A 17,022-nucleotide genomic window follows, 5' to 3' on the forward strand; every position below is an offset into this window, starting at 1 on the left:
CTCTTAGTGTGCTACAAGCCCCAAAAACCAGAGAGAAGAGATTGCAGCTTCTTAGGCTCACAGACAAGATGCATATATTTCTTTCTGTGTGGGTGAGAAGCTGATGTAATGATTCCCAGTCCACAGAGCCACAGCCCTGTTCTACCTGCTTATAGGACAGAAACCTTGGACGATCGAGGCCTCACCTGCATAATTAGACCATGTGTCTGCAGAGAACAGTTTCCTGAGCCAAGATCTTGCCTTAGGCAAGATGTCATGAGCTCCAAGGTAGTCAAACTGAAACAGAACCAAGAAGGAGAAAATGGTATCAATATGATGATGATATAATCTTTAGCACAATGGCTTGAGAAGAGGAATAGGTCACAGTCCACAGATATTTGATAAATACTGGAGAAAGAATAAACTTCAGGAAGGTCTGTCCTATGAACATGATTTACTTTAGAAGGGTGCTCTGTACAAGGTGCAGAAAGCACAGCAGCAACTCCTAGCTGTTGTAAAAAGGAAGTTTGTCAGGAAAGAGCTGGATCAAGACAGTAACTCTAAGGGCATATGAGTTTTTTCCCTCATTCCTCTCTGCAGGTGAAATGTTTTCCATGCCTGTGAATCCCTTCTGCTGGATAGGAAGCCATTCCCCAAAGTAGGCCAGCCTGATGATCACTTCTTTTCCTTCTGAGAGTTTAAATTCTCTTCATGAAAACCAGCTGTCACTCAGGTGTTCCTATTAAATGTGTAGTCTGGAGTGGCCTGTGCATTTTAAAAATTTACTAGTGCTCCATTTGCATGAAATAGCTCTATGATAGTCTGAGAAATTATATTGTAGTTTATAAATATTTTGTAGTTTATGAAAATTTGATTAATGTGGATAAAATAATACTTTATCAGCTCTTCTCTATGTTACCCCTATATCGAGGGTTTAAGACCAAAGTACACGGAGGTCGCAAGGCCCTGCTTTGGATAATTTGAGGACGTCTAGCTGTTTAGCGAAGTAGAAAAGCAGGTTGCTCTGGGCAGCAGCAGAGGCGAGTTAATGCTCTCAGCCAGAAGGTGTTGTGCCCAGGCAGTCGGGAAGGCTGAGGCTCCAACTTTGACAACTGTATGTCCTTTTCCAAGGCTGAGTTCTTGAAGCCATGCTCACAAAATAGGGAAAGGGACTGAGGTCTCTCAGGAGCTGATCCACCAAAGACAAGGAAGGCATTAGGCATGGTCAAAGCGGGCTGGCAGGCAGCCAGAGGATTTACTGCTAGAAAACTAGGTCCCTTTGGGGTTATGCGTTGCCAAGTAGCCTCTTGGAGGCTCTGGGTGTTGGGCTTAGGTATCAAAAGTGTTTGGAGGGGGAAGTCACATGAGTATCTGAGCCCTTTTATAAACTGAGCTACAAGTGAGACTCAAAAGCAGTATGGAACAAAGCGCCAGGATGGTAGGGTTTATTATTATGCAAATGGTGCCATACAAAGAATAGTTAACTGATCCTTACTTTTATAAACTGCTCTTTGAAATACTTCCAGAATTCTTCATGGGAGAGTCCCTGAAATCTTTGACATTACCATACTCTAAAAAGTTGGTTTATTAGGAACTTCGGAGGCCCAATGAGAAGGAGAGTTACTTCTTACATGTTACCCTGGACAAGGGAAAACTTTGAAGTCTTTGTATGTCATTTTTGACTGATTTTGTCATTTAGAAGTTATGAGATTTCCAAAAGGAAACTCTTGTTGGACAGAACAGTACGTATAATCATGTAACTGAATAAACTAAAGATGTGCAGTCTCCAGAGCCACTAAACATTTAATGCTGCTATTTCTGAACTAATTTATGGCTAGCGTTTTTTTCTCTACAACCTAATTATTAGTAAGCAGAGGCTGCAGTCACCCTTGAAAGAGAGATTCCGTCTGAAGCTGCCAGAATTTTTCTGATCTCATTAAACATTTCCAGCAGATTGTTGTAAATGATGAGAAGGAGCTGAGGCACCTGACTGAAGAATTAGAAAAGGAAGGAATAATTAAACAATATCATAGAGAAATATATTACAAGATTTTTATCTATCCAAAGGGCATTATTTTGCAGTCTAGATTGTAATCATAATTGTGATTTAGCAAGGCACTTCTTAAAGACTTATTTTAAGTGCATTTAAAGTCAGAGGGTCTGAAAAGATATGAAAGAAAAGATACGAAGAAGCTGCAAAAGTTATCTCAGGTGCTGGACTTCATTATACCAGTCCCCTGCACAGGAAGACACCCTTACCAACTGATTTTATTAAATCTTGTGAATGCCAGCTAGACCATTTAATACCAGCAGATGCTTTGTAACACGCTCTAAGCTTTCCGTGGAAAACCAGGCAACTTTTACAACACTATGAGTAAGCTTGCAGATCAGTATCTTCCTGGGTACTTAAAATACAGATAACAAGGGACTTGACCCATCTTATGAAAAATTCCATAGCCATGTGTAGCAGAACAGTATTAGCTGGAAATGACCAAAGGTATTCATTGCTACTTCCTAAGGGTAAGACTATCTTCTGCATCTCCAGAGAGGTGTGAGTAGCAAGCTTGGGAGGGGTTCGGCGATCACAGGCACCCATTCTGCAACCAGTGCCTGGATTAAAGCGCAGCAAACAGGCGCCAGTACAAGGTTGTGTATGTACTAATCCGATGAAAGCGATGTGCCAGGGCTCAGACAAAAGTGAGCCGGGATTGCTGTCGTGCAGCTAAGGATGAGGCCTGGCAGAAGGTAATTAAAGCAATTAACACTCTGGTGAAATGCTCATTTGGGCATCTTCTCAACCCTGATATCAGTGAAATGGAGAGCTCTCAGCAGCAGATGGATTTTTTTTCCTAGATGCAGAATGGTGCCTCATTCTTAAACACTTTAAAGAAAAATGTATTTAAAAGGCTGTGTGAGAGTCATTTAGGGATCAAAACATTTCAGAGGAGGACCAGAGACATTTTAAATGGCCTTAGATGAACTGTGGCATTATTGAAACTCTTAAGGTTTGTCACATATGACAACATACAGGGCAAGTCAAGTGAAAAACCCCATGTTGGTGGCACAGGAAAACTGGCTGCCTGGAGCAAAGTAGGCATAGGTTTGTTTAAGCTGGTGACAAAAATGCTTCTTGTTATATATATTTTAAAAAACTAGCAGAATCTGCTTTCTAGATCTGAGTGTAAGCTGTCAAACATTTTACATGAAGAGTCACTCGTTTTTTAATTCAAGCCATATCCATAACCTTTTTTGGTTTTGCTCTAAGCAAGTATTTCTGTGACTGCATCTTACTGGCACCTGAGTTTCATTTGGGTGAATCCAACCTTGTGCAGCCTATGACATGAAGTCAGTGCACTACTTCAATCACAGTAAGAACAAACATTTAGCATAGTGAATACTTACTGGGTGGCCTTTGAAGAAAATGCAAAGTTGTGGATGAACATAACTGCAGAAAAATGAACTTTCAAATGACATGAACGATAATACTTATTCCTGAAGTGTTGGTCCGCTGAGGGTCTGGTCCAATGAAAGCAATATATTCATATAATAAATCCCAAATAACCACAGATAGATGAAACATGGATATTTCACTCACAGAATACCACGGACTCCACACTCAAAATAAACCACATTTAGATCCATTTTCTTATGTTAGCAGTATTCCCAGCTGACATCAATATGAATATTTATGGAACAGGCAGCAACCTTGCAAGAACCGGAGAATAATAATTTGGTCCAGAATGTGTGCATAAGATTTCATCTATAAACTTTAAACACGCATTTAAAAAAAAAAATTGTCTTTCTCCCACCAGATCTATTCCAGGAAACCATTTTCTGTATCTATCTATATCCAATAAAAAGTAATAAGAAGGGCCAAACTTACAAGCTGAATTATTAGTGCTGATTTATTAGCTTTTTGTTTACTCCTTAACTTTTTTCACTTTCAGAGCTAGAAAGGCAATCTAGGTTTCTTTTCAGAGTTGCATCTCTAGAACATTAATCTTTTCAGAGGCAGACTTTGGATTAGCGGGTTACAATAAAACTTTGAGACTTGGCATATTTTTTTTCTCTTGCATCTTTGCTGTTCTTTTCCCTGCTCTGTACAAAGATACATCTATAGTTCAAAGATGCCTGCTCTTGGCACACTGTATTTTTACTGGTGGCTTCAGATGCTCTGAGCATGACAGTGTTCTCTAGTATTTTTTTTCCTGTAAGTCTATTTTTCCTAATCTTCAGCGCCCATCCTCTATTATAAGTAATAGATATTTATTTCATCTTGCACTAGTGCTCTTCATGTCTTTGCAATTTCCAAAGAAAATAGCACCGTGCCACTTTGGTTTGAAAATGAGAAGGCAGCTGCCATTTTGATACTGTTTTGAAGAGAAGAACAAAAACGTGCTTCAGGCCAACCTGCAAGATGGTGTGTACTTTTATGTGAGTTTTTTGAAAGGTTCACATTTCTAAATTTGCCTTGCTGCTACTGAGGAATACATGAAATGTGGCCTGAAACTCAGAAGCTACATATAAAGCAATAGGCATCGTTCGCAGTCCCTCAGTCTGACTGAGTCTGTCAAACTCATTTGCACCTTTCTTCTGGTGGCCAAGAGAGCTGCAGTTATATAAGATCTCCATGCTGAGAGACAAAAGAAAGCATAAAAAAATATAAATTGAGGCAAGGATTATTGTCCTTGTACTTCTTCTCCTTATTTCTTATTTATTCTTCCTCCAATTCAGTCTTGATCTGATCATAAGCATGATGCCAATAGTTTGAACCTTCTCACATCCACAGTTAGAGGCCAAAGAGGTATCAGATAATGACTTCTGTTAAAGGCAGGAACACTGTCCAGGTGGACCTTGCTCTGACACATGCTATACTGCACCCCAAGCTTTTCAGCTGATAGAACATCATTAGCTCTCAAAGCTGGCCATGAGCCACCATGTTTCCTTTTTATCAAACTGTAAATGAGCTTTTTATATAGCTACTGTGTATAAGAAATTGTAAAGTTCTGAGAAGAAGCTGCACCGTGGTTTGGGCATGGTTTTCAGGAAAAGCAAATCCTTCTCACATATTTCATAAGTGGAGGACCTTTTTTCCCCCCAGCATGCACAGTCGGGTTTGTTGGCACTGCACCACATTGTCCTGGCCAGGCAACAGCCCAGCATATAGCTGATTTGGGCTCTGTGTCCTGCCCGGCTGAACCGCCCACTCGCTATCCGCAGCTGACACCGTTGTTCCCTCCTGCCAAGGTGCGAGTGGCCAAACACTGTGTACTCTCATAGCGTGCATACCGCTTTCATCAATACATTTTGGTTTCTCATTTTGAAATTGTGCTCCTAATTCTACGTGGCAGGAGGGCATGTCTTCCCTGAAAAAGGGCTGGCTGTGCTGTGAATAGAGGAACATATGCGACATTCAGCGTTTGTGTCAATTAGGAATGTTTGAATAGTGTTTATACCAAGTAGGGTTGTTTCAATATTTTAATGACTACTGATTTTTGTTGTGAAAATGTTTGTATGTGCCATACATTTGCAGCAGAGAGCTAATCTCTCTTCGGTATTCACTGTACACTCAGATTCAGCCTGTGCACAATAGTCGCCATAATAACCAGGCAGCCATTTATCCCCTGCACAGGTAAAATAGGACTCTCATACAGGGCCCAGAGCTATTCTTCTTCAGAAGAACAAATATCTTCCTCCTGGTGACTCAAAGCTGCCATGTCAGAAACAGCTTACCTAGAAACCAAAACAGATTCAGCAAATGTTTAGCAACATTAATGAAAGCTGAATGCAATCGCAATGGAAAGGGCTAATATATATGGCATCTGAAAATAACTTGGTTGAAATTGAAATCTGACGGAGACTTTTTATGTAAAGTACTGCTTTCAGCTTGCCAATTGCAGCTTTTTATAAATAGTTCATAGTAATGGCATGCCATGATGGCTTTCACTAAGTGCTTGTCACATGAAAGAGGAAAGCACAAAGGCTGAGAACCCTTCACACTGTCCTCTGTCCACACGCTATGGTTGCTGCCATAGACAGCTTCACTATTGCCCGATAACGCATTATGGTATCGCTTCTTTACATGCTAAAGGTTAAAATTGAATATTGGTTAAATCCATATCTCTTCAGTGTATAGCATTCTCTGTATTCCACGAGAAAAATAAGTATGCTTCAGTATTGTCAAATATTAAGAGAAAGTGAAATTGAATTCTTTCTCTAGTTTATATTTAGATAGAACAATTAAAACAAAATATTTAACTCAGTTTGAGCAAGATTACAAAAATATCAGATTGGTCATTTGGGGTAATTATTAGAAAGGGTTATTTTTGTGATTATTGTATTTTAATGGTTTATAAACAGTAAAGAGCAATCCTTCTGATGAAAGACTCAGAAGACGAAAACTAAGGAAGTCCACTAGTGGCTGCCTATTAGGTTACATGAATTTTGCCTCCCTAAACTATTTTTTTCTGAGAATTTTTGTCAACATTATTTTTAGACAACCATTACATAAAACAGGAGTGGCTCGCAAGCTTGCAAGGAGCTCCTTTTTTTTTGGCAAAAAAAAAAAAAGTGCTTAAGTGCTTGTTAGTTGATTTGTAATCTGGGAACAAGTCTGTCTGAATTAAGGCTGGCTACAAGAAGTGAAAGGCTCATAAGCCAAGGGAATAGCCCCCGGGATACGTGTGTCCCATGGAGCCCAGCTCCGCTGTGTCTCAACGCATCAGTTGGCCACTGAGGGGAGGCTGCTCGAGGAGGAGCTCCCATATATCGTGAGGCCACGTGTCCTCAACTACAAATTCGTTTTCCCAAAAGGAGGGGATGGCACCTGCTGTGGCATCGCTGGCCTGCAGCACTGAGCAGCCAGATTTGGTGATGCCAGCTGCCAAGCAGGTGTTGTGGCACTCCTGTCCTTCCCAGGCAGCTGTGTATAATGTGATGGAAATGCCTGGCCCGCCACGCAATCCCAGATTGCTCTAAAAATTAACCCATATGATTCAGTGCTAAGGTATGAAAGGTACAGCTAATTTGCAAACGCACTGCGCACTTTATTCACACTTGCAAGTGCTGTTTGCTGCAATGTGAGCATGCCCTTCTCTGCTGGAAAGGATAAAATTCCCTTTCTGTGTTGGCAGTAGAGTTTTATTTCATTCCAGGCTGGTGCCACATGGCTGTGGAATTAGCATTGCCCTGCAGCTCCCAAGCCCCATGAGGGTCTCGGCACTGATGGTCCCACTGTGACCTTCTCATTTGCAGCTCGGTATGTCAAAACATCCAAGAGGGAATAAGCCATTTTCCCAAGTGATCTGTGACCTAAGAGACTACCAGCTTCTTCTCAGTAATTGTCTGACACGTGTACAGGTAAGGGGTCTTTCCAACTCTGCTTTGTCCCCTTTTACTCCCAGGACCAGTGTGAGGACACAAGAGCTGTTCACACGAGTCCAAGCTTTCCACTGAAGAGTACATAATACACAACACATATTTCAGAAGTGGATGAGCAATAATATCCCTTTTTTAAAAAATGAAGGAAATAAATAGAGGCATAGTCCACTTGACATTTAAGCCAAGACCACAGAAATTTAATGATAGAGGTTGAAATAACAGGGCTCTGGTTTCCAAGTCCAGAGCAGATCCATTTAATCTACCTGGTCCAGAAGCATTTAGGAGCCTAAACTCCATTGATTTCAGTGAATTCCAGGGTCCTAACTGCTAGAGTTTCAGCTTTTATTCTGTGGTCTCTGCTGGGGTTTTTTGTTTTGTTTTGGGCTTTTTTTTTCCTGGCTAAAGAGTAAAATCGCCTGATGTTTTCACCTGAGTGAGCTTCTATATAGGCCAGCACCAAGGCAGCAGCTCGTAGCGCGGAGTGCCTAATGTTAGAAACCCCCTGTCGTATCCAGACTGCCTTTCTCTGGGGAACCGTTACTTCTGAAGCAGAAGAAATGTAAATTCAGCTTCAAACACTGGTAGGAGGGTGAGTTCCTGGGATCCTTACTTATATGTTTGACAAAAAGTATGTAGTCTTTAAAACCCATTACCTAAGATCCACAGTTCAAATGAAATGACAGAATTTCTCCCTCGATTATTTATGGTTTGAATCCTTCAAGGAGGGAGAAGGCCATTTGTATTATCTTGGAATGTACTTTTTTAACATAAACCCATATTCATCTGAAGTTATGCAAAATTAATTTGGAAGCACTAGTGGTCTTGTAATCCTGATGAGGCTAAAGACCACACGCAGCTGCTACACCACAAGCCAGCACTCGCATTTCATCTGCTGTGCCTTTGATGTCTCCTTGAAACTGCCTCAAGTTGATCATGAAAGAGATAATTGTGTTTCAAAAAGGAAAAAAAGAACTTCCTATGTAGAAGCTAAATTACACATTTAAGCTTGACTGATTGGGGGAAGAAAAATCCAGCCAAACAAACAAGTCCTGCTGTCATCTCAAACTCAACCAAAAGCAGGTCCTAGGAGAATACTTTCATCCCAGCATGAAGCTGAAGCCCTGTGCAAAATGCTCACTAGCGATCGCATCTCCAGAGGTCTGAAGTCCATACCCAGCCCACAGAGTCACTTATAGAACCTCTTCTCATGCTTGATCACACTGGTTTGGGCTGGTTGTGGCGACAAAATGCACCAGGTGAGGTGCCTTCCTGGTGAACTGCACTGCATACCCTATCAGGGAGGGAAGAAGAAACATCACCAGGGTCAGAAATGCACAGCAGCTTCCCGTTTGTCATGCCCTGAGGATGCATGGGGGCAAGAAGGGCAGGGAAGAAAAGGAGTCAGAGCTGTCCACTGCATGGGGTGCAGGAAAGGGGAATCCTCCACACCCAGGACACTCGAGGAGTAAAATGTTTCTGTGTGCTCCTGTTTTGGGGGATGCTCTGTGCTTTCCCTGGGTCTCTAGGAGCCTGATCAAGCTCTGAAAGCAAAGAACACAGGGAAACAGCAGAAGTAAAAGATAGGACATGGTGACAATGGGCACAATGCCTCTGCTGGTGAGAGCAGCAGGAACTGAGGCAGGAGAGGATGATGCTAATAGGCTGTGGGGGAGCTGGTCTCTCCCTGAACCTAGGCCCTGGTGGGGCTGCGCTGAGTTACGTACAACCTCTGTAGATGTCCTTCGCTGCACACTTCCCCTCCTGCCCATACCCAGCACGCAGGTGGATGGGGACCAGCAGCATTTCCAACACCAAGCCTGACTTGGGGTATGTTGTCTCTGCTCCTCACAGGGCCGTCACATCTGATAGCTCCTTCAAGTCTTGGTTTGTGCAGGTCAGCACATGGACACAGGTCCCACTAAGTGCACATTTGTGTCCTGTCCCACCCCTCAGCTCACCTGGCCAGGCTCCTCTTCCACAACAGGCAAAAATTGAACTCCTTCTCCGTCTCTGAAAAAAATCAGTGGTCTGATCACTCTTACTGCTGAGCTTCCAAGGGAGTACTCATGAAATGAGATATAATGAAGATCCTGTGCCTCCCACTGCCTTGTTGTACATGCTGTGCAATTTACAGTTTATACCAACCAGCGTACATGATTTTGTAAAACACAAGGAAGTGGCATTATTCTAAGAAGAATATTTTTATGATGATGCAACTTTTATGTAAAGGCATACATAAAAGGCAAGAAGGGACTTGGGGAGAGGACTCTGACACATTTCAGTGCTTGTGACAAAAGAGTTCGGCTTGCTTAAAAGTGACTCTGCGAGTGAAGCTCATTGCACAGAAGAAAATATGCTCATTAAATTCACAGGATAAGAGGAAACAAATCCGTTCTATAGCAGCTTTGTGGCTGTCATATAACTGTTTTCTGTACAAACAGCACATTTTAGCTGACTTGTTAAAACTTCTGTTAGGGATCGCACAGATTAACATTAAAGTTTGAATGCTGTTACACCTACTGTACACACTGCCACTGGGTCCCAAACAAGATGTCCAGCTGCAGGTCTGTAATCAGATCCAGGCCCAAAAGGATGCCCAAAAGCAGGCGTAACATCAGAGTCTTGCCCTGCGGAGGCTGTCCACACTGCACAGCAGTCTGATCTGGTCTTTTTAATGATGGAAGGAATTAAATCCTGGCACTGGCCATACACTGATGTTGGCAGTTCTCAGCTCTACATACTGAGACCTTTACAATGAGATGAACCCCTGCAGTCCCAGCTTCTTCCTTTCCCCTAGACATGGTAGCAACAGCCCCATTGAGGCAAAGCCAGTGTGACAAGGCATTCCTAGGACCAACTGCGAACTGCAGATCATTAACTTACTTCTCTCATGCTGCAGCATATGTCCCTGTGCTGTCTGCCCCAGAAATACCTCTGTGAGTGGATGGCTCTCACATTCACCTGAAAACCTGGGAAAAGTACATAACTTAAGGACGGCAAGCAAGTCCCAGGTGCTGAAGGATGCATAAGCAGAAGTCATGCATGTACCTGAACACTGTCTAGTATTTCCAGTGGACACAGGCAATACAGGAATGACTGAATCAAAAACTTATCAGCTGCTGCCTAACAGCTCAAAATCAGGTAAGTGAAATAGGCTTCCCAGTGGCCGAAGTTTGGAAATTATACCCTTCAAGTATCAGAGGACTATGAATAAAATTTAATGAATGGCTTTTTTTCTAAGACTAGTATATAAAAATGTTTCTTAAACTAAATTATTATAGCTATCCTTGGGGGATGGTTACCCCCTCACATTAATTTAGCTGATGCACATATTTTCATTGTATTTATTTTCAGGTCTGAAGGGAATTCAGTATTATAGATAGCCTTTAAAAAAAGTAAAAAGGGTCATGACACTGTTCGTCATTATTTCTGATAAATTCAAATACATTCAGCACTCCAATCAGTCTGCTCAGTACTTATATTGATTGGTAAATTAATAGCTCTGTGAATTAGTGATTGGAAAAATCTGATTTCTGAATTCAGTTTCTAAGTGGTCTATCAGTTTTTGGCATGTGCTTCAGCAGTGTCCCTGGCACTGGCCATATTCCAGTTGCAAACTCTTCTTCACTCACAGCAGTGCTACTTTAACACATCACTTGCCATTACAAAATTCAGCAATCAAGTTTAACGTTCCCAGCTGTGGTGACCATAAGAAAGGAGCTGCTGAGTTTCAAGTTCATTCTGAGCTGAGTTGGACCAAAATGTGTGAGGGGGACATCTCCAACAAGTTTTAGCTAGCTTTACCAGAAGACCGAGCGCTGCACTCTACTTTTAAGATTGAGGTCCACATTCACCTTACTTTTTCACTCACAGTCCCTTCCCAGCAGCTCTTGTGCTTGACCATAGCTGCACTCTAACCAAGAGAGAGGAGAAAGAGGCCTGTGGGTAAATCCTGCATACCAGATGGGCAGAGATGAAGCTAAGGAAGGCACAGAAGGCAGAGAGCAGTGAAGATGCTCGCAAAAAACAGGTGGAGCAATCTGTGTAGTAGGATCAGGAGACTGGAGAAGGAAAATAGCAAGCAAGCAAGCAAGCGATGTAAACTCTGCTGAAGGTTTCTCATATAGCCAGATGCTTTTCCAGGAAGTGTTTTGGAAGCAATTTTCAGTTAATGAGCTCCCATGATACAATGGTTCTTGTCAGGGATCTATTTCATGCATCAAGAAAAAAGAAGAAAGCTTGGAGGTTGGTGCAGACGTGAGAGTCCTGCATGCACCTAATATGGACTGGCTCCAGGGCAGGCTCTGATAACACACCCCCCTTCCTCTTCTAACAGGAATATAAGGGCTGAACAAGAGAATGTTTCTGGGGGGAGCGGAGAGGAAACTGCGCTGCACTTCTACGAGAGCAGGTAAAGCAACAGGAGAGCCAGGCCCTGGTGCGAGAGCACGTTGCCTCTCTACGGACAACCCTCTGCCCTAGCAGACAGGCGAGAGCTCAGCGAGAGAGATGCTGCTCTTCTCATGGGGAAGAGAGGGAAATAAGGAAAATGTCACTTTCAGATATGTTTAATTCCTTCCCCCCCAACAGAGAAAGGTCACCCAGGTAGTAGTATGTTTCTATGAGGATTTTCCCCAGCAATAGTCACAAGGTAAATGCGAGAGAGACGCAAAGATGACAATAAAGGTAATGCTATGGTCACCGCATTAACAGTGATTAATTCCCCAAAGAGTTTAACACCAAAATATTCATGAAACAGCTTTATTCACATTTACACTGAGTCATTTTATAGCATCTGCTGCAAAGGTTTGGGGGTATAATGTTATTATTTGGGAATTCTTTAGTTTCTTAGATGTTATGACGTGAGTGAAAGTGTCCTTTGGGGCATTTAAAGAGGTTTAATTTAGGCATGTTGATTGCATATTTTTAACTGATGCAATTTCAATTTCTTTGGTGTCCCTATTTAGACAAATTTGTGAGGTGTGATTCATCTTACCAAAATATGCCATGGTCAAGTTAACCTTCCCATTCTAGCTACATTCTTTGTCAATAAGCATTCACAAAGATCAGTCTGTCCCATCTGAAACAGATCTCTAAGATGTGAGTAAAATCAGTTTCTGGAGGTGACGGATCATTCTCGTTTAGCCTTGAAGAAAGCCACGTGGCTTGGCTAGAGCGGGTAGAGCGGGTAGAGTGGGTAGCATGCTAGAGACAGCAGTGTTGTCACCCATCGTGAGGTAACTTGGTTGAGGAGGTTATAGTCCCCTTTTCCTCCTCCTCCTCCCTGCACCAGAAGCCGTTTTTACCCTCCAGCCACAGGGTGATGCCCTGAGCACCCACCCGTGCCCCTCTGCCTCTGCCTTTGCCTCCACAGAGCGGGTGATGCAGAAAAGTGGAAGAAGACACGGATAAAAGCTGCGGGCAGTAAATTCGTAAGCTAATGAAATGATGACCACCACAATAAATCTGTAATACAGACCAGTTGCTTCTTAAAACCTACTTCCTCTTAAGTAAGTCAAGGACAGTTTTTGCCATTGGCTTCAGTGAGGCTACTTCGACCTGTGAACCTGGTCGGGTAATGCCCTGTGCTAAGGAAACGCTTCAAAAACAGACAGACTTAACATTAAGCTTGTTCATAAGCTTTTCTCTGAGCTCAGACAGAGTGGTTAAGCTGCATATTGTTCCATTGCTACCAAATTTAAAGCAAAACTACCAAGGGTTGAGCAGGGTTTATAAACAGCAGCATCAACTAATTGTATTGCTGTGATTGTGCTAACCAACACTTGGTTTGGCAGTTCCAGAAAAGAAAAGCTACAGTCAATGTCAATACATTGACACAGGAAAAGCTGTGTGGCTTTATTACCCTGTAGATGCAGTTACATACAGCAGGTTTTCTATGAGTTCAACAAAACTACATCATTCAGCGCTCCACTTTCCTGCCTTTCCAGGGTTCCAATTGAGAAGAAGTCTGATTTTTACTCCAGCAAAATACAAAAAAAGCAGTGGTAAACAATGGTATAGTCCTAAGACTTCCAGAATGCTGTATTATATCAACAACATTTACAGCTACGAAGAAAATAAGATTTCCATAAATCCCCAGTTTGGCATTTAGTCACAAAGGAAGGAAATCCCTGTAAGAACCTGAAAATCTATTTTTAGAGTTAGCCTAATAGGATAATGTGGCTATGGTTTACTATTCTTCAGATTGATGGAGCTTTGTATTGTTTCACTGCAAAGGCCAAGCTTCTTATATAAGCCTGATCTTGCTGCTGTTGAAAATATGAAGTTTTAAGGGCAAGGGAAACAACTTCCACTTTCTTTTTTCAGTATCTCAGGCAGACCTAGTGCTGCTCTGCAAGGCTGACAGGAAATCATCTGCTTTCAGCGCTTTAAAGAAAGGGTGACTGTAAGGGTGACTGCTGCAAGACAGTGATGGATTATAGCCATCTCCAGTCTTGATATTTTGCAAACAATATTTTTTTACAATTCATGTTTACAGTCCAGTAGGAGCCACAACCATTCTGCAGAGAAGAAATGCAATATAATACAGGTCTTCTCGCTGATGTGCCCTAGCAGCTTATCCCCAGATCCCATTTGGGGAGAAAACTGAGAGCTTCATATGACAGTAACATGCAGCTACGTCATAACCAGCTGCAGAGTATAAAGTGGGCATACCCTGTAAGTTTCAGTACAGCCTAGCTATGGTCCTTGTTTTAAACTGATCTCCAGTCTTCCACCAGCAAGAAATATAGGAGATATTAAAATGAAATGTATTACATTTAAGTGCCAAATTTTCCAAAAATGTCCACCTCCTTTTTTAAAAATGTTAGAATATTGCCATATGTGAATGTGAAACTGTGAAAGTATGACTCTGAAACCTGTCAGCTGTTCATCAACATGCTCAGAAGAAAAAAAAGCAAGCAACAGAAGGCTGGGTTTTGGGGAGGAGGTTGCAGAGGGTGGGGAAAGCAAGTATTTTTTGCTAAAAGGTAATGAGAAGCTTCTCAGAGACTGGCTCAGGGTGTTTCCATAGACAGTGCCACTTTCTGGGTCTCTGCATTAACCAAACTGGCTGGAGCACACCAGGGCTCCTATCCAGCCTCCATGCACAGATTTCTCTCCCACGGAGCTGGAATGTGACAGAGATGTGTCTCTGGATCCAAGAATAAGAAAGTTTTGCAATTTTGACATATCCCAGTGGTAGCTGATCAGGAGATTCGGCTAAGTAGAAGGAAAATGCTGGTAATGGCATAAGGGTTAGGTATCCAACCCTAGGGCACATACACCAAGAGCTCAATGTTTGCTCATGAGCCATCTCTTCACTTAAAAAAAAAAAAATCATTTTTTAAATGACTTGTATCTTTATAAATTAAATAAATAATAAGCATTTCCAACTGGAAATAATGTATTATATTAATATTTCTGATAACTTCAACTTGCCTGAAACCTTTGCTTTTTTTTCTAATTTCCTTTCACTCAGTTAGTGCTCAAAGTATCTATTATGGAATTGTTCAAGTCACTGCTTGTAATACAGCATATTAATATACTCATTTTCTCTTTCTAGTAGCAGTTTTCCATTCCAATTTCCTTTGTCTGACTTCTGCATGATTTATTCTGATGATAAAATGCCCTCCTCTTTCATATAGTTTAATTCATATCTTAAAATTAAAATATGCTGGAAAGTTTGCTCTTCTTAGATTGCTCCCCTCCCCCTCTGATTTTCAGTAACCGTTCTAAACAGAGGCTTCCTTAAAATTCCTTCTCTTTTAACACTTTTAATTTCATCTAAACCTTTTGTAAGAGGATATTTAGGAGTAATTAATAATTTTTTCACACACAAAAAAGTCGCCTGACACACAGCTTGGTCTCAATTTGTTTAGCTGTATGTTTCTTATCAATTCTGGCTCCCGCTTGCAGAGCACACCTATAACGTTACTAACACCGTGTCTCAAAATAAGCTGGAACAGCAAAGTTTTCTCAGTGCTGAATGAGGCCTCAGAAGAATGATAAATGCCCATAATCTGTGCATCTCCTCAATACATGTCAAAGATTTTGATCTGGTCATCTCTGCATCAAGCCTGCCGTGGCACTAGTTTATCTTTCAAAATGATGCTCATTTTTGATGTTACAACTTTATAGCTTTTAAAGGTGAAAAAGCAACAGCCTTTGGTAAATTGTCTTAATGGATGCATTGGTTCTAATCTTATTTCTAGTCTGAATTTATCTAGTTTTGTCTTCCAGCCATTCAAGCCTTATTTATACAATACTTAACTCAGTGTTTATACTCTTCAAACAGGCCCAGAAATTCCCACAACCGCTCTTCAGTGCCTATTTGATCCTCAGGGTACCCACATTTCCAGAGCTGAAATGCCCTGGAGGCCTGGTAGATATGCGCTGCCTAAATTCAACAAACTGGCAGGGTGACGTCCCCCCTTTACAAAATATCGATGATGTTCCCACATATTTTAAAAAGATGGCCAAGAGAGAAAGCAGATGCAAATGTGCTGCCTGTTACGTATACAATAGCTGTGCTATAAGACTTTCATTACCTCAAAAAGGGAAGTCTAGGTTCAAAGCCTTCCTCAGTTTGAGAAAGTCAAACCTTGCTGTTCCACCTCCCATGAAAGTGCCCATCCCTCCCAGACACAGACGAGCTACCTTTCACCCTTGCATGAGTCCAGGAGCAGGGAAAGCACAGGAGGGAGTTGGTCTTTGAGGGCTGGTGGTTAAACAAACTCTTCCTCTCAGAGAAGTTAGACGTGGGTTGGACACATGAATAGCTAATGAGATCACCTTGTCCTCCGTGCACTTTTTAAAAGAAAATAGTTAAACATGCTTGGTTCTTTAGGAGAAAAGTAAGCAGCTGCGATCAGGAGAGCCTGGACTCCAGATCCTGTGTCCGTGGAGGTTCTGATTCAACCTCCTTACCTTCAGAAGCAGAAGACGACTTCAGCCACACCATGGTCATTACTGCTTCCTACTGTCTTGCCCAGCGCAATGCACCGCCTGATCCAAATCCCATTTTGGACACATAACTGTCCCCAGGTAGCACTGAGAAAAGCCACTTCTCTCTGAGCACTGAGTCTCCTTTGGGGGCCAGACATGAGACCTGCATGACTGGCAAGAGAAGTAAGCCTCTCTGGGACAGAAGAGAGGCTGACCGTTACACCTCTTCTTCATGTAGGTACTACTTACAGGACAGTTGAGATACCATTTGAATTTGGGTAAACTAAGCAGATGATTGAGTTTTTGTAGTATGTCACTGTAACACATTTTCCGAAATTTGAACACTTTTGAGCATGCCTTCTGGAATCATTCTTACATTCCAACACCTCTTCTGAAATGTCTTTCAGAACTGAACATGCTCCAGTAAGTCTCTCAGATCAGGTACACAGATGTACTAGCTCCCTCAGCACTCTCTGATATTCTGCTTATGTATCCAGGCATTTCAGTCATTGCGCCAAATACAATATCAAATTAGAAGTTTTCATTAAACATTTATCACCTTTGAGTTCCTTTTTAGGTTCACTTCATACTAGGACATGCTAAAACTGTTTTGAGTCAATTATATCTATCCCAATTACTACTTCCACACAAGGTTTGGCGTCATTAAGGAGAAGGGAGATTTTGAATTGGCTTAAAAGCCAGCTTGTGTTAGTTTTT

This window comes from Struthio camelus, chromosome 1, assembly GCF_040807025.1.
Source record: "Struthio camelus isolate bStrCam1 chromosome 1, bStrCam1.hap1, whole genome shotgun sequence".
NCBI classification, from domain to species: Eukaryota; Metazoa; Chordata; class Aves; order Struthioniformes; family Struthionidae; genus Struthio; species Struthio camelus.